General features: G+C 51.1%; 1 pseudogene; it reads right to left on the bottom strand.

Moving 5' to 3' along the window:
- Positions 1-1,316: 1,316 nt before the first annotated feature.
- On the bottom strand, positions 1,317-10,552 carry LOC135998441 (uncharacterized; annotated as a pseudogene).
- Positions 10,553-17,769: the final 7,217 nt, after the last annotated feature.

Here is a 17,769-nt window from a genome sequence, read left to right as displayed (position 1 = left end):
TGAGCAGGGAACCTACAAACAGCTCTGATGAAGCGCTGTTTGGTTAAATGAACATTCGGATCTCCTGCAGTTGGGTTTCCCTGGTGTAAGGCACAAGTACATGCACATGTGGCCAGCAGGAGGGAGCAGAGCTGCACAGAGTGAAAGGCGCAACTTTACTGACTGCATTTCACATAATCCTACAGGATTTAAAAAGAAATCCCATCGGCATCATGGGTGTATTTTTGTTGCTGTGGGAAGTTTCTTTGGTGTGTGAGTATCTGACGTTTCCTTTTCTTTCACTCATGTACGTTTGGCATTAAAACATACATACTAGTGCTAAAATATTTCTTTCCAGTCTCTGCTGGAAAGGGAGTTAAATAGAGAAATGCCAATACCAAACCAGAGCAGGGCATGATGAGAGCCGAAAGATTCTGTTAGGATAGTGTCTAATGACTATCAATAAAGTGAAAATCCCTCCTCAGCTTTGATTCTTGCCTTTTCTGTCATATTTAGCCTCAGCCTGAGTAGAAGGAGAGCTGATGGTGTGTAAGGGGATCCCAAGAACTTGTGTAACAGCAAAAGGAAAGAGATGGGCAGCAACAAACTGCTGTCTGTCTCCTCTGCAGGGACTGGTGTGTGCTAATGCAGGGAATGCAGCTGCTTTGGCCTGAGATGGGCCGAAGTGAACTCTGTCTCCTCTCCAACTGCTGCAGAATAAACCTCTGGGGATGGGTGAGAGGGGAACAGAAACTGCGGGACCTTGCATGGCTGGTGTTCTGAGAGAGAGATTTGTATTCACAGGGTAACCCAGGGCATCCTGCCATTTTCATTAGAGCAGAGGAAATACAGGACTCTAGGAACAGAACAAATCTGTAAATCCTACAAATTAAGACACCTCTTCCCTAAAAACAAGGCAAATTCATTGCAATGTCCTGCTTTTCTTCGACCTCTCGTGCACGTGAAACAAGATTTTGAATGTGAGGCATCTTTCCCTGGACCACACACTGACACTCGCTCTCCTCTATGGCTGCACCCTGTGTCAAGATCAGGCTTTTGAAAGAGCATTTGAAGGGCTCAAAAGGGTAGATACAATCAAACTATGTTTCTGGATGTGCTCGTAGATAATGAAGGGTACAGTAATGAGAAAGTAGCCGGATTCAGTCCATGCTAAGGCGCTTTGTTGAAAGCTGTGGTCAACGATTGACCTGTTTCTGCATTAGAATCATCAGGAAGGGAACTCTTGGCAGAGGAGATGCCAGGGAAGAACAGCATGAGGGTTGGCTTTGTGCAGGCGCGATCGGGCATCCGCACGTGGTTCCAGAAAGGTGAGAGTTTCAGACCTTGATGTTGGCACAGCAGTAGTTCAGCTGCACAAGATTCAGGGCATTAAGTCTAGTGCAGGCTGCTTCATTGTAGATGGATTGGAGTTCTTTACAAACAAGAAAGGCAGTGTGAAAAGGAGATCGACTGGTGGAGTAACTCCCTGGTGTGCCAGGCAGAAAGGCCCCAAGGGGGAACCCCCCAAAAGGTGATGGACCCCCTGCCCTGTCGGGCAGAGGGGGAAGCCCCGAGACAGTCCCTGCCCTGTCGCTCTCGGGCAGAGATAGGGGACCCAAAAGCTGAGGAGGGTTGGAAGCAAGTTCCAGTTAGGAGTCACGGGCAACCCCCCTCTTTACCTGCTTTGCTTCCCCAGGTGCCCCTGCGTAATAAGTTTGAGGGCCTGGATATTGAAGAAGATGTAGGTGGGGATGTGGTGCAAGGGCCCCCTACAAGGTCACATAGGAAGAGGCGATTGACTCCACACCTCAAGACTGCATCCGATAAAAAAGAAAGAAGGGTAATTGTATTAGGCAATTCCCTTCTGAGAAGGACAGAGGGCCCGATATGCAGAGTTGACCCTCATCATCAGGAAGTTTGTAGCCTACCTGGTGCCCGGATCAGGGACATCACCAGGGCACTTCCCAACCTGGTGCACCCAACGGACTGCTACCCACTACTGATCTTGAGACAGATGGGGAGGAAGCTGCATCCCGTAGTCTGAGGGAAATGAAGAAAGATTTCAAGGCCTTGGGACGAACGGTGCAAGAGTGTGGGGCTCAAGTTATCTTCTCTTCCCTCTTTCCATTTTCGGGTGATGATGTGGGATGGAATAGAAAATTTAAGTCCGTAAATGATTGGCTTCGAGACTGGTGCTACAGGAAGGGCTTTGGATTCTTTGATAACGGCTGGTTTCATAAGACACCAGTCCGGACAGCGATACGTGGGAAAGGTTTATCCCACAGGGGTAAAAGGATGCTGGGACAGAAATTAGCAGGGCTCATTTGGAGGGCTTTAAACTAGATTTGAAGGGGGATGTGGTTGTAGCTGGGAGTGCATCAGTGGGGCAGCATGCTGGAATCAGTAAAGACCAGGAGGCCCCCCACACCCCTAGGGTGAAATCAGTGTACTCGGCTCGCTCCCTGAAGTGCCTGTACACCAATGCGCGCAGCATGGGGAATAAGCAGGAGGAGTCAGAAACCTGCGTTCAGTCAGGAGATTCCGATCTGGTGGCAATTACAGAGACATGGTGGGCCAGCTCACATGACTGGAATGTGGTCAATGATGGCGATGTCCTTTTCAGGAAAGACAGGCCAGCGAAGCGTGGTGGTGGAGTTGCTCTTTACGTGAGAGAGCAGCTACAATGTATAGAGTACTGTCCAGGTGCAGTTGAGGAGCGAGTTGAGAGTCTGTGGGTGAGAATTAAGGGGCAGGCTGGCAGGGCTGATACTGTTGTGGGTGTCTATTACAGGCCAGCAGATCAGGGTGAGGAACTTGATGAGGCCTTCTACGGGCAGCTGAGAGCGGCCTCACAGTCACAGGCTCTGGTTGTTATGGGGGATTTTAACTCCCCTGATGTTTGCTGGAAGGACTACTCAGCCAGCCAGCCACCGTCTAGGAAGTTCCTCCAGTGCATTGATGATAACTTTCTGATGCAAATGGTGGAGGAGCCGACTAGGAGAGGTGCGCTGCTGGATCTCGTCCTCACTAACAAGGAGGGTCTGGTTAAAGCAGTAAAGGTGGAGGGCTGCCTTGGTTGCAGTGACCATGAAATGGTGGAGTTGAGGATCTTGTGTGGCGGGAGCAGAATAGCAAGCAGAATTGCAACCCTGGACTTCAACAGGGCCAACTTTGGCCTTTTCAAACAATTGCTGGGGGAAATCCCGTGGGCAAGGCTGCTTGAAGTTAAAAGGGCCCAAGATAGTTGGTTAACATTCAGGGACTGCTTCTACGAAGCTCAAGATCAGAGCATCCTGACACGCAGGAAGTCAGGGAAGGGAGCCGGGAGACCTGCGTGGTTAAACAGGGAACTGCTGGGTAAGCTCAAGTGGAAGAGGAGAGTTTACAAATCATGGAAGGAGAGGCTGGCCACTTGGGAAGAATATAAGGCTGTTGTTAAAGGATGTAGGGAGGCAACTAGGAAAGCTAAGGCCTCCTTAGAGTTAAACCTGGCAAGAGGGGTCAAGGACAACAGAAAGAGCTTCTTCAAATCCATGGCACATAAAACTAACAGCAGAGGCGATGTAGGCCCACTGATGAGTGGAGTGGGTGCCCTGGTGACAGAAGACACAGAGAAGGCAGAGTTACTGAATGCCTTCTTTGTCTCTGTCTACTCTGCCGGAGGCTGTCCTGAGGAGCCCCGTACCCCTGAGGCTCCAGAGGAAGGCAGGGCAATGGAGGAGTTTGCCTTGGTTGATGAGGACTGGGTTAGGGAGCAATTAAGCAATCTGGGCGTCTGTAAATCCATGGATCCAGATGGGATGCACCCGCGGGTGCTGAGGGAGCTGGCTGAAGTCATTGCTGGACCACTCTCCATCATCTTTGCCAAGTCTTGGGAAACGGGAGAGGTGCCAGAGGACTGGAGGAAAGCAAATGTCACTCCGGTCTTCAAAAAGGGCAAGAAGGAGGACCCGGGCAACTATAGACAGGTGAGTCTCACCTCCATCCCTGGGAAAGTGATGGAACACTTTATCCTTGGTGCCATCTTAAGACATATCAAGGATAAGAAGGTCATCAGGGGCAGTCAACATGGCTTCACCAAGGGCAAGTCGTGCTTGACCAACCTCATAGCCTTTTATGAAGACATAACAAGGTGGATTGATGATGGCAGAGCAGTGGATGTGGTCTGCCTCGACATCAGTAAAGCATTTGACACCGTCTCCCACAGCATCCTCACGGCTAAACTGAGGAAGTATGGACCGGAAAATCGGGTAGTGAGGTGGACCGCAAACTGGCTGAAGGAAAGAAGCCAGAGAGTCGTGGTCAATGGGGCGGAGTCTGGTTGGAGGCCTGTGTCTAGTGGAGTCCCTCAAGGGTCATTTCTGGGACCAGTATTATTAAATATATTCATCAACGACTTGGATGAGGGAATTGAGGGTACTATCAGCAAGTTTGCTGATGGCACCAAGCTGGGAGGAGTGGCTGACACGCCAGAAGGCTGTGCTGTCATGCAGCGAGATCTGGACAGGCTGGAGAGTTGGGCAGGGAAAAATTTAATGAAATATAACAAGGGAAAATGTAGAGTCTTGCATCTGGGCAGGAACAACCCCAGGTTCCAGTATAGGTTGGGGAATGACCTATTAGAGAGCAGTGTAGGGGAAGAGGACCTGGGGGTCCTGCTGGACAGCAGGATGACCATGAGCCAGCACTGTGCCCTTGTGGCCAGGAAGGCCAGTGGCATCCTGGGGTGGATTAGAAGCGGGGTGGTTAGTAGGTCGAGAGAGGTTCTCCTTCCCCTCTACTCTGCCCTGGTGAGACCTCATCTGGAATATTGTGTCCTGTTCTGGGCCCCTCAGTTCCAGAAGGACAGGGAACTGCTTGAGAGAGTCCAGCGCAGGGCCACGAAGATGCTGAAGGGAGTGGAGCATCTCCCTTATGAGGAAAGGCTGAGGGAGCTGGGGCTCTTTAGCTTGGAGAAGAGAAGACTGAGGGGTGACCTTGTTAATGTTTATAAATACATGAAGGGTGGGTGTCACGAGGATGGAGCCAGGCTCTTCTCGGTGACAACCAGCAGTAAGACAAGGGGTAATGGGTTCAAGCTGGAACACAAGAGGTTCCACTTAAATTTGACAAGAAACTTCTTCTCGGTAAGGGTGATGGGAAACTGGAACAGGCTGCCCGGGGAGGTTGTGGAGTCTCCTTCTCTGCAGACATTCAAAACCTGCCTGGACGACTTCCTGTGTAACCTCATCTAGGTGTTCCTGCTCTGGTAGGGGGATTGGACTAGATGATCTTTGGAGGTCCCTTCCAATCCCTAACATTCTGTGATTCTGTGATTCTGTGAAGAAAAGCAAGCACCAGGAGATAAGGTGTTAAATGATCTGCGTGCTCTTTGGCAGCCCTTAATACCAGGCACATCGCACTCGTGTTTTAATCAAATTGAGCCATCTCAAGTACCAAAGCAATGACAAAAGCAAAGCGAGCAGCGAGGGGGTGGAAATGGTGCTGTGTCCAAATGCAACAGCCTGCACCTGATCTGTAGAGCACCTTTGCCATACAGGGTTTGCAGAAAATCATCCTGCAGTAAGTTTCCAGTTTGTATCAGTTCGTTACAGAGAGAATTCATGTGCTTGTACTCACCGGCAACTGGAGAAGCCACTACGGATGTGGACTCTGCACACGTTGAAGATGTCAGGTCTGTAAATCCTGAGGTCAGGGACAACTGTCTGGCCGAGGACGAATGTGATCACCTGTGTCGGTTGTCCTTGACCCTTCAGACCTGAAACACCAAAGAACAGAATGCAGCAAGATCAGTGCCTTGGTCCATTGAATGCTGTGCATGTTCCTGTGTCTGGATGATGACTCAGTGTTTGGTGTTTTCCTCAGCAGTGTATTTAGTGTGGGCTTTTCATCTCCTGGGTGACTCTGGGGCCCTTGGTGAGCGCTGAATTCAGCTCCTGCGGCAGATGTTTCCGAGGGAGTCCAGGTGCAGGGAGGCTAAAGAGAGCACAACTAGTGTCCCTGTACATTTTCTGAACACGCTTGCTCCTTGCCACTCACCGTGTTGAAGTTCCAAATGGTTTTCCATGTCCCAAATTTGCTCCTTTGCTCAATAATGGCCACGCGCATTTCCCTGTTGATGCTCAGGATTTGGATGCTGCCATTAGCCCTGATTTCCCTGGTGACTTGCTGGTTCTGAAACTAGAACACAAAATTAAACAAGACTTTTAGTCTTTCAAGTTAGTCAGTTCTCTCCCCAAAGCTTTAGAAAATCACTCTTTTAACAGAAGAAATGTGGGTTCACCCTAAGCGCCCAGAGTGACCAGAGTATTGTCAAAATGACAAATGGTCATCTGGAGGTTTTAGAGGTTTATGCATGAAAGAAGTTTCAGATTTCTCTGTGCCCAAGGGGTGGGACAGAAACAGCAGCAAGGTGTGTGTGAGCTGGTCCCTGTACTCACGTATTGAGCGAGGGCTGGAGTCAGCAAGAGTCTGAGCAGGACCGTCAGTTCTCTCCCCAAAGCTTTAGAAATCCGCTGCTTACAATAAATAGGCAATTCAACCCTGTTGGGGTCTGTTACTTTAGGTGGCAAGAATAATTTTTTTCACCTTACCTCAGCTTATTTTCTGTGATGTAGATTCTTATTAAAATCGGTGCTTGTTCAGTGAGGGAGGTTCATGAATACTTCACTTTCGTGTCACGTTGCTCAATTTTCTTTTGTGTGCAAACTAAGCCTGTGGCAGGGACTCTCTGTAAAGACTGCAGAATTACTTGTCACCAGCACATTATTTTAAAAGAGAGGGGTTTCCTGTCCAAACTCACTTTTGCGCAGTCCCGCAAGCGGGCGCAGGGCAGGGGCAGAGGCGGCGGCGGGAGACGCTGAGGGGCCGCCGGGCCCTGAGGGGAGAAAAACGGGCGGGAAAAACGGCGGGAAGAGGCGGCTGAGGCGGCGGCGAGGGCCCCACACCTTTATGGAGTTCCAGCTGGATTAGTTTACAGCAGCTGAAGTATTTTTTTCGCAAAAGACTCTTGCTAGACCTCTCGTTGGTGTCTCGAATGAGAATATCTATTTTTCTGTTTAAAAAACAAAAATTCCCTCAGAGATCAGGTTGTCTCAGCATCCTGAATGTGAGAAAAGCAGAGCTGAGGAGAAAGCCCTGTGACTTTGGAATGCTAATGGGTGGCCTTTGGAATGGAAATGACAATTTGAATTAAACGAGGGAAGGTGAAGAGCTGTATTTTCCAGGCAGCCCGAGTTACTGAAGTGATGGTTGTAGATCACGGGAGTTGTGTTTAGTGATAAAGCTCAGGTCTCCTCCTTGTTGAGCAGGATCTTTTTTGTAAGGTGAGCAGCTCCCATTTTCTGCACTGTTGAGAGTATCTATATATCTATGTCCAGACACGGAGAGTTTGAGAGTCCCGGTATTGGCGTCTCTTCAGGTTCAGCAGAGCCTTTGCTGTCATGTCTCTGCTCAGCAACCTCTTTTGGAGTCCCCTTCTCTTCCTCATCAGTCTGAACCTGAATCAATTTAAATCTGAATAATTATGATCATTGTGAAAAGTAATGAGAGCCCCATCAGAGCAAGAAACCTGCCAGAATGCGATATGCCAATTAAATTCCCGTGGTCTGGAAGAAGCAAACACTTTGCTTCATTGGTTAGTGCTGTTGGCTGGAATATGGAATTTCCTTCTGACAGACAATTCAATGCTCAGGAACTTATTTTGATCCTTATTTTGAAATGGATTGTATTTAATCACCCACTACGTGGATACAAAAAGTGCCACTTTCCTGTGGGACCAATATTACAGCACTCTGACACATGGCATTGGACACATCTCAAAACAAAATCATAAAATATAGTAGTAAATAGAAGCAAATCAATATGACAAGTCTCCCAGAAATTTTATACTCTGAAGTAAAGGTAGCAAAGCATCTTTGTTTCAATGAAACTGAATAGTATTGAAAGATTAACAACATCAGCAGACTGCCAGGAAACTACTTTGTTTTGGTGAAAAGGTTTATTTCAATGAAAACGTTTCAGTTAGTGAATAAAGCTGAATAAAGCACTGAAGTTGTTCCCTCGAGGCCTGCAGAAATTAGCATGGCCCGTGATACAAACATAACTAATGTGGACTTCCTTCATGAGTCTAATTTCCATTTTTCACACACATACGTATCTATTAATGTGGAATCTAAGAAAGGCAATTTCTCAGGTCTCTCGCTCCATACATTGCAATGACTGACAGAAGGAAATCGCAGCTCATAGAAAGAAATGGCAGCACACGGTTCGGCAACACGTGGTTCAGCAGTAGGTTCCTGTCTTCTGTCAAGCCTTAATGGTTACTGTAGGACTCGCGGCTAATTTAAGCTTTAACTGGAATCAAAAAGCTGGGAGATGCCCTAAGCATCATAATGTGTGATGTGATGGTAAAAATGGGAATTGATGGACATGAAGTCCAAGTCATTTAGTGAGAAGCCTCCAAGGTTCCCTCTCTCTGCAGCTCTCCCTCCTGGCCCAGCTCCGCAGGCTGGTCCCACCAGGGAAGCCGTGTCCCCCCAGCCCGGCGGAGGGTCCCCTGCCCAGCTCCCTGCCCGCTGGCACCGCGGGCATCCACCTCCCTGCGTGCCCCCGACATGAAGTTTGGCGCAGAACGGGTGAGTTCCCAGACAAGTGTGCTGCTGAACTGTGTTTATTGCTGTGCCGCGGTCCCAGCTGCCTTGGCCTCGGCCTGGCGGCGCCTGCGGAGAGAAGAGGCTGCTGAGGCCCCGCCGTGGCCGCGGTGCCGGGCGGGTGCGAGGCTGCGGGGCAGCGCTGGGCGCCCCATGGGGTGCGGGCACCCGGCTGCACGGGGAAGCTGCGGTGGGAGCTGCAGGGACACCCTGGTCGAGGTGAACATCTGGGCTTTAGGGCAGCACCCAACAGGGTGATTTCTGCTTCATGACTCATGGCCACCATCTGATACAGGCGTTTGGCAACACCCCCCTGCGCAACAACTCACTTTTGTCTCCTCCTCCAGCACAGCCAGCATGCACAAAACAGCCCCAGCCCAAACAGGATGGAGCCCAAGGTCGCCACGGCGGTTTCTATGCAGTACTTCCTGCAGGTCGCAGGATCCGTAGTATTTTTTCTATTCTCGATGCTCCGACCTGGAGGAACAATTCTGTACCTTAGTGTTTCGTGCACACTACGGGTGATCTCACACGAGGTCTGACAGCTGTTTGGCCAACTGTCCCTTGGAGCGAGACAGACACAAACGGCCCCTGTGTCAGGGAATGCCACCCCCAGCTCTACCTCCCCGGGGGACCCACACCCCAGGAGGACACAGTCCGGCCCATGGGGAGACACCTGAACCTCGCTCCCCCCTTTGCCTTTGCTCCAGCACGGGCACTGGTTGCATGCCCCCGGCCTTCAGGACTTGTCTCCCACTTCTGGCCCCTGCAAGGCCGCTCCGTACCTCGAATCTTGTCAAGAAGGTCTTTGATCCCCGCCTGGCGGGCTTCCCCAGGGTTGGACAGCTCTGCCAAGAATCAGAGAAAGGTAAAGCCTCAGCAGAGGATGCAGCAGAATGGGGCAGGTTCCCCCTATGCCATGCTCCATCTCTCAGCTCATCCCTTTGGACCTCAGTGCACAGGAGGGATCCCTCCCTTGTGCCTGGGGGGACTCACCACAAGAGTTTGGCTGCTGAAGAGCCTGCAGACACAGGGATTTTGGTTTATGACATTGGATGACCAGAGGACAGCAATTACCTGGCATGCCTCCTGACTTCATTGCCAACATCCCTTCATCGTAGATCGGCACTACCTGACCGCCTCCTTTCTGAAGCACCCCGGTCTCCACAGTCTCATGGCCCAGGTCTTTAGAAAGAAACAGAATCAGTTTAATTAGAAGTAACCTCTTCAAGAACCAATATCCAGTATCTAAACCTCCACTTCCCAAGTCTTCTGCTATAGAGCAATATATACCCACCATGCTCTACTTTGTCCAGTTCCTTCAGGACTTGGGTCAGGACCGATGGATGCCGGGCAGATTTTAGTCTTTCTGCCTTAGGCTTTGTTCTTTGAGGACCTTAATTGAAAATATAAAGTTAAATTCCTGAGAAATAAAATACTGAACACGAGTGCTTAGCCCGTGAACTCAGCCAAGCCTGAGCACTCACCCTTGCCATGCCAGGTGAGCTGCGGCGCGGGACCCACCCGAGGAGCTGGAAAAGCCCTCCCTGTGCTCACACCTGCAACTGAACAGCCACGAGAAGTTTCCATCACACACTGTGATGCCGTCATCACTGAATAGCTTTGAGCTGGCAGCTCCCAAAGGAAGCGAAAAGCCACGACGTACCCATGAGACTGCCCCGAGTGTCAGCCCTGGAAGCCAGCTGGTACCCTGGATATCCATTGCGTGCCGCCATGTCTGCACACAGACACAACAGAGAAGCTCCCAGGAAATATTTCAATGGACGTCTTCAGAATATTAAACCCTAAATGCTCACTCGTTCAAGCAACAGACCTGAGGGATCGCCGCGATGCTTCTGGATGAGAGCCGGCTGTGGAGTCGCGAGTCCATCGGCTACAGGCACATCTGGAATCAAGCACATTCCGTTAGATCTCGTCATCTGCTTCTTTCTCAGTGACCTGCAGTGACTGAAGGCGGGGTGAGGTAATGACATGGGACCCAGACGTGGGTGGAGGTTTCCAAAGCTGCAGAGGGGCCGGGGTGACCTGCTTTCTGGCACCTGGCAGCTCTCCAAATACTGTTTGCAGGCTGTGTGTAACACCCGTCAAGGGCTGGATGGCCAAACACACGGATCCTCGGGGATTTCTTACTGGGAGATCTCTGGGCTGAGTGCTGGTCCCCGCCTGCCCGCCTACCGGCTCCCCGTTGTCCGCATGGCGCAGCCCCGACCCCCTGGGCTTGCAGGGCCACGAGGAGGAGGATAAAGAGGAGCGAGGGGGTTATGGGCCCCCACGCCTGCATCGTGGCACTGCCACTGGCTGTGCCACAAGTGCCGCTGCTGCTGCTGTGACCACTGCCGCTGCTGCAGCAAATGCTGCTACTGCCAATGCTGCTGCTGCTGCTGCTTTGGCCACAGCCGCCGCTGCTGCAAATGCTTGCGCTTCCGCTGCTGCTGCTGCAAATGCTGCTGCCGCTGCAAATGCTGCTGCTGCTGGAAATGCTGGCGCTTCCGCTGCTGCTGCTGCTGCTGCTGCTGCTGCTGCTGCCGCTGCAAATGCTGCTGCCACCGCTGCCGCCGCTGCCAGCACTGCCGGAGCGGTGTCCGTGCACAGCACTCCACACCAGGGTGTGACACAACGCGGCTCTGTGACCTCACAGCCCAAGGTGCAGCCCAGGATACCATGGGCCTTCTGAGCTGCGAGCTCACATTGCCGACTTGCTGGTTCTGAAACTAGAACACAAAATTAAACAACACTTTTAGTCTTTCCCGGAGTACCCGGGAGCTCTGGTTTTGAAAATGTCCAGCTCAATCTTCGGGAGCGCCGCTGGCCCTGGGGTCTGTAAGACAGTCAGCGGAGCTGCTGGGTGAAAATGGCCGGTGTTTGTTCTTACGCCTTGCCTGCACGGCATGCACCAGTTCAGCAAGCTGGGCAAAGGATTTGGGAACCCCACAGCCCTTCTCTTGCAAGTTGGTGGAGGCGTGGGCATTGATTTTTGTCTTTGTGTGTGTCTGCGGACCTTGGATGTAGCTCTCACCTTGGCAAGATCAGCATCATAACGATCCCGCTGACTCCTGCTCTTCATGGAGTAGCACGGGCTGGCAGACGTGTGCGCCGTGTTGGGGCCCAGCACCCTGGGCAAGGTGTAGGTGCCGGGACCTGCAAGAGGGACGGGAAGGGAAGAAACCTCTGGGGCAGAGACAGGCACCCCACAAAGGCTGCTCAGCGCAGCAGGAAGGATGTCTGCCCCCTTTCCCAACTCACTCTGGTTGAAAAGCTGAGCAGCAGATTGTCACTAGAGGCCACCCGAGCTGCAAGGGTTTCCATCTCGCCGCGGTCACTTACCTGGATCGAGGTCGGTTTTCACGCCCCTGTTTCGGAAGCCCATGGACAGCTCAGGCGGGCACTTAAAGACGTGCCGGTTGGACTTCTCTGGGCTGTAATCGCCTAGGGTAGAGGACGACAGCACAAAAGTGGTGAAGTTCTGGCATTTTTCTCAAGCCAAGGAGGCAATTTCACCAGGAGCTGCTCTCCCTAACAGCTGCAGAAGAGCCAGCTGCCAGAAAACAATGACAGCTCATTGAAAGGGTGAGCTGAGCCTTTTGTACCCATCTATCTTTTGTACCACTGTAGCAGGGAAACGTGAAAATGTATTTGCCTTGTCTGAACAATCAACTGGAGGAATGTTACTCACTTGGTCCAGGTGTGATGTCCGTCTTTATCCTGGGAAGTCCAGCGACGGCGTAGGCTGGAGCCACGTACTTCCCAGTCCTGGTCATGGAGGGCTCCACATAACAGCGAGGGCCTGGGGAGCAGCCGCCTTCCGCAGGATCTTGCCCCTCTGCATGTGTACACGGGGGCTTTGACTTTGGTGGGGTTGTGGTTGATGTAACCTAGGAAGAGAAGGGAAGTGGGTTTGTAGCTGATTTTACCACGGGTGTGCTCAACGTCCACACACCACTCTGATCCTTGTCTTACCCGTTGGGCCCTGGACCGAGTATTTGGGTCCAGGGCTGGTGAACTGGGCTGTGATGGGGCCCCGTGGGCGGTGAGGTCTCCAAGTCCCCAGGAAAGCAGAATCGTGTCTTGGTACTTTGGTTTGTGCCTTAGTAGTTCTGAATCACTGTTCAAATGATTGTGCTGTACAGTAATAGTGAACCTTGCAATGGAACTTTGTTAAATCGCACTTTTCCGACATCATATTAAACCCACTTTTGCTAATACCTTTGACAGTGGTTCTTTAAACGATCTCAGTCACCCATTGGTGACATCTTGGTCCTGTACCATGCAAGTCCTCTCTCATCAGAGAACACTAAAACTCCTGAGAAGAGATTTTGCAATGAGGGTGTCAAGACCCCTTCCTCTGGGCAGTTGTGGATTCCCCCCCACTGGATTTGTTCAAGGCCTGGGGATGCAAATCCCAACGTGCACAATGGAGCTCATGGCTGCTGCTGAACTATGGCAGGGAAGAAGCAGTCTCAGGACTTCACCTGTCTCAGCTGCGGCAGTCGAAAGGGATGAGGACGGCAATGTCTGCGTCTGCCTCGTCTCTGCGGCACAGAGGGTGGCGAGCAGTGAGGGCAGCCAGAGATGTGGCAAGAGAGGTTGAGGTGGCAGCAGCCAGGGCGCCCTGGGGACAGCCAGGGATCATTCTGGAAATGCTTGGTGACTTTGGGAGGCTTTGCGATTGCATCAGCTGGTGATGCGGGACTCGGGACGTCCGGCCTGCAGGGTCAGATGTTTCTGAGGTCTGCTCGTCCTGTCTCCATGTGTATTTTCAGAGTGCACATGAGACAGATTTTGCACATCAGCAGAGACTGGGGGAGCTTTCCAAAGCACCTGGGTTTTACACTGTCCTTGCGCTCAGTGACAGAGGTGACAAGTGACACAGCGGTCACACAGCACCGCTGGGTAGCAGAGGCTCTGCCTGCTGAGGCAAACTAATATTTCCAGATTCATTATTCTATGACTGTTGGATGGCCATTTGGGTTAAAAAGCAGAAGAAAAGCATTTCCACTATACAACCTCAGCCACCACTTCTACAGTTGTCCATGTCAGGGACCCACAACCACTGTATTACAAAAGCTGTGACAGCTATAAAAAGTACCCTATCCTCCCCAGTTCATTATTTCCTCATACCCTCCGATTACCGCAGGAATAATCTTGCTCTAATGGCCAAGTCCAACCCTCAGCACAGGTGTCGGGATTCTCAGTCCCCTGTGACTCCCAAGATGCAAACTCTGTCTTCCTTTGCAGTCTGTTCTGTAACAGTGATTACCTCAAAACATGCGCCTAACTTTGAGCAGAGAACCTGCAAACAGCTCTGATGAAGCGCTGTTTGGTTAAATGAATATTCAGATCTCCTGCAGTTGGGTTTCCCTGGTGTAAGGCACAAGTACATGCACATGTGGCCAGCAGGAGGGAGCAGAGCTGCAGAGTGAAAGGCGCAGCTTTACTGACTGCATTTCACATAATCCTACAGGATTTAAAAAGAAATCCCATCGGCATCATGGGTGTATTTTTGTTGCTGTGAGAAGTTTCTTTGGTGTGTAAGTATCTGACGTTTCCTTTTCTTTCACTCATGTACATTTGGCATTAAAACACACATACTAGTGCTAAAATATTTCTTTCCAGTCTCTGCTGGAAAGGGAGTTAAATAGGGAAATGCCAATACCAAACCAGAGCAGGGCATGACGAGAGCTGAAAGATTCTGTTAGGATAGTATCTAATGACTATCAATAAAGTGAAAATCCCTCCTCAGCTTTGATTCTTGCCTTTTCTGTCATATTTAGCCTCAGCCTGAGTAGAAGGAGAGCTGATGGTGTGTAAGGGGATCCCAAGAACTTGTGTAACAGCAAAAGGAAAGAGATGGGCAGCAACAAACTGCTGTCTGTCTCCTCTGCAGGGACTGGTGTGTGCTAATGCAGGGAATGCAGCTGCTTTGGCCTGAGATGGGCCGAAGTGAACTCTGTCTCCTCTCCAACTGCTGCAGAATAAACCTCTGGGGATGGGTGAGAGGGGAACAGAAACTGCGGGACGTTGCATGGCTGGTGTTCTGAGAGAGAGACCTGTATTCACAGGGTAACCCAGGGCATCCTGCCATTTTCATTAGAGCAAATACAGGACTCTAGGAACAGAACAAATCTGTAAATCCTACAAATTAAGACACCTCTTCCCTAAAAACAAGGCAAATTCATTGCATTGTCCTGCTTTTCTTCGACCTCTCGTGCACGTGAAACAAGATTTTGAATTTGAGGCATCTTTCCCTGGACCACACACTGACACTCGCTCTCCTCTATGGCTGCACCCTGTGTCAAGATCAGGCTTTTGAAAGAGCATTTGAAGGGCTCAAAAGGGTAGATACAATCAAACTATGTTTCTGGATGTGCTCGTAGATAATGAAGGGTACAGTAATGAGAAAGTAGCCAGATTCAATCCATGCTAAGGCGCTTCGTTGAAAGCTGTGGTCAACGATTGACCTGTTTCTGCATTAGAATCATCAGGAAGGGAACTCTTGGCAGAGGAGATGCCAGGGAAGAACAGCACGAGGGTTGGCTTCGTGCAGGCGCGATCGGGCATCCGCACGTGGTTCCAGAAAGGTGAGAGTTTCAGACCTTGATGTTGGCACGGCAGTAGTTCAGCTGCACAAGATTCAGGGCATTAAGTCTAGTGCAGGCTGCTTCATTGTAGATGGATTGGAGTTCTTTACAAACAAGAAAGGCAGTGTGAAAAGGAGATCGACTGGTGGAGTAACTCCCTGGCGTGCCAGGCAGAAAGGCCCCAAGGGGGAACCCCCCAAAAGGTGATGGACCCCCTGCCCTGTCGGGCAGAGGGGGAAGCCCCGAGACAGTCCCTGCCCTGTCGCTGTCGGGCAGAGGTAGGGGACCAAAAAGCTGAGGAGGGTTGGAAGCAAGTTCCAGTTAGGAGTCACGGGCAACCCCCCTCTCTACCTGCTTTGCTTCCCCAGGTGCCCCTGCGTAATAAGTTTGAGGGCCTGGATATTGAAGAAGATGTAGGTGGGGATGTGGTGCAAGGGCCCCCTACAAGGTCACATAGGAAGAGGCGATTGACTCCACACCTCAAGACTGCATCCGATAAAAAAGAAAGAAGGGTAATTGTATTAGGCAATTCCCTTCTGAGAAGGACAGAGGGCCCGATATGCAGAGTTGACCCTCATCATCAGGAAGTTTGTAGCCTACCTGGTGCCCGGATCAGGGACATCACCAGGGCACTTCCCAACCTGGTGCACCCAACGGACTGCTACCCACTACTGATCTTCGAGACAGATGGGGAGGAAGCTGCATCCCGTAGTCTGAGGGAAATGAAGAAAGATTTCAAGGCCTTGGGACGAACGGTGCAAGAGTGTGGGGCTCAAGTTATCTTCTCTTCCCTCTTTCCATTTTCAGGTGATGATGTGGGATGGAATAGAAAATTTAAGTCCGTAAATGATTGACTTCGAGACTGGTGCTACAGGCAGGGCTCTGGATTCTTTGATAACGGCTGGTTTTATAAGACACCAGTCCGGATGGTGATACGTGGGAAAGGTTTATCCCACAGGGGTAAAAGGATGCTGGGACAGAAATTAGCAGGGCTCATTTGGAGGGCTTTAAACTAGATTTGAAGGGGGATGCGGTTGTAGCTGGGAGTACATCAGTGGGGCAGCATGCTGGAACCAGTAAAGACCAGGAGGCCCCCCACACACCTAGGGTGAAATCAGAGTGCTTGGCTCGCTCCCTGAAGTGCCTGTACACCAATGCACGCAGCATGGGGAATAAGCAGGAGGAGTTAAAAACCTGCGTTCAGTCAGGAGATTCCGATCTGGTGGCAATTACAGAGACATGGTGGGCCAGCTCACATGACTGGAATGTGGTCAATGATGGCGATGTCCTTTTCAGGAAAGACAGGCCAGCCAAGCGTGGTGGTGGAGTTGCTCTTTACGTGAGAGAGCAACTACAATGTATAGAGTACTGTCCAGGTGCAGTTGAGGAGCGAGTTGAGAGTCTGTGGGTGAGAATTAAGGGGCAGGCTGGCAGGGTTGATACTGATGTGGGTGTCTGTTACAGGCCAGCAGATCAGGGTGAGGAAGTTGATGAGGCCTTCTATGGGCAGCTGAGAGCGGCCTCACAGTCACAGGCTCTGGTTGTTATGGGGGATTTTAACTCCCCTGATGTTTGCTGGAAGGACTACTCAGCCAGCCAGCCACCGTCTAGGAGGTTCCTCCAGTGCATTGATGATAACTTTCTGATGCAAATGGTGGAGGAGCCGACTAGGAGAGGTGCGCTGCTGGATCTCGTCCTCACTTACAAGGAGGGTCTGGTTAAAGCAGTAAAGGTGGAGGGCTGCCTTGGTTGCAGTGACCATGAAATGGTGGAGTTGAGGATCTCGTGTGGCGGGAGCAGAACAGCGAGCAGAATTGCAACCCTGGACTTCAACAGGGCCAACTTTGGCCTCTTCAAACAATTGCTGGGGGAAATCCCGTGGGCCAGGCTGCTTGAAGGTAAAGGGGCCCAAGACAGTTGGTTAACATTCAGGGACTGCTTCTACGAAGCTCAAGATCACAGCATCCCGGCACGTAGGAAGTCAAGGAAGGGAGCCAGGAGACCTGCGTGGTTAAACAGGGAACTGCTGGGTAAGCTCAAGTGGAAGAGGAGAGTTTACAAATCATGGAAGGAGGGGCTGGCCACTTGGGAAGAATATAAGGCTGTCGTTAAAGGATGTAGGGAGGCAACTAGGAAAGCTAAGGCCTCCTTAAAGTTAAACCTGGCGAGAGGGGTCAAGGACAACAGAAAGAGCTTCTTCAAATCCATGGCAGATAAAACTAACAGCAGAGGCGATGTAGGCCCACTGATGAGTGGAGTGGGTGCCCTGGTGACAGAAGACACAGAGAAGGCAGAGTTACTGAATGCCTTCTTTGTCTCTGTCTACTCTGCCGGAGGCTGTCCTGAGGAGCCCCGTACCCCTGAGGCTCCAGAGGAAGGCAGGGCAATGGAGGAGTTTGCCTTGGTTGATGAGGACTGAGTTAGGGAGCAATTAAGCAATCTGGGCGTCTGTAAATCCATGGATCCAGATGGGATGCACCCGCGGGTGCTGAGGGAGCTGGCTGAAGTCATTGCTGGACCACTCTCCATCATCTTTGCCA

This window comes from Caloenas nicobarica, chromosome 25 (assembly GCF_036013445.1).
Source record: "Caloenas nicobarica isolate bCalNic1 chromosome 25, bCalNic1.hap1, whole genome shotgun sequence".
In the NCBI taxonomy this organism is placed as follows: Eukaryota; Metazoa; Chordata; class Aves; order Columbiformes; family Columbidae; genus Caloenas; species Caloenas nicobarica.
Note: the sequence above shows the minus strand (reverse complement) of the source record. Positions and strands in the feature narration are given on the sequence as shown.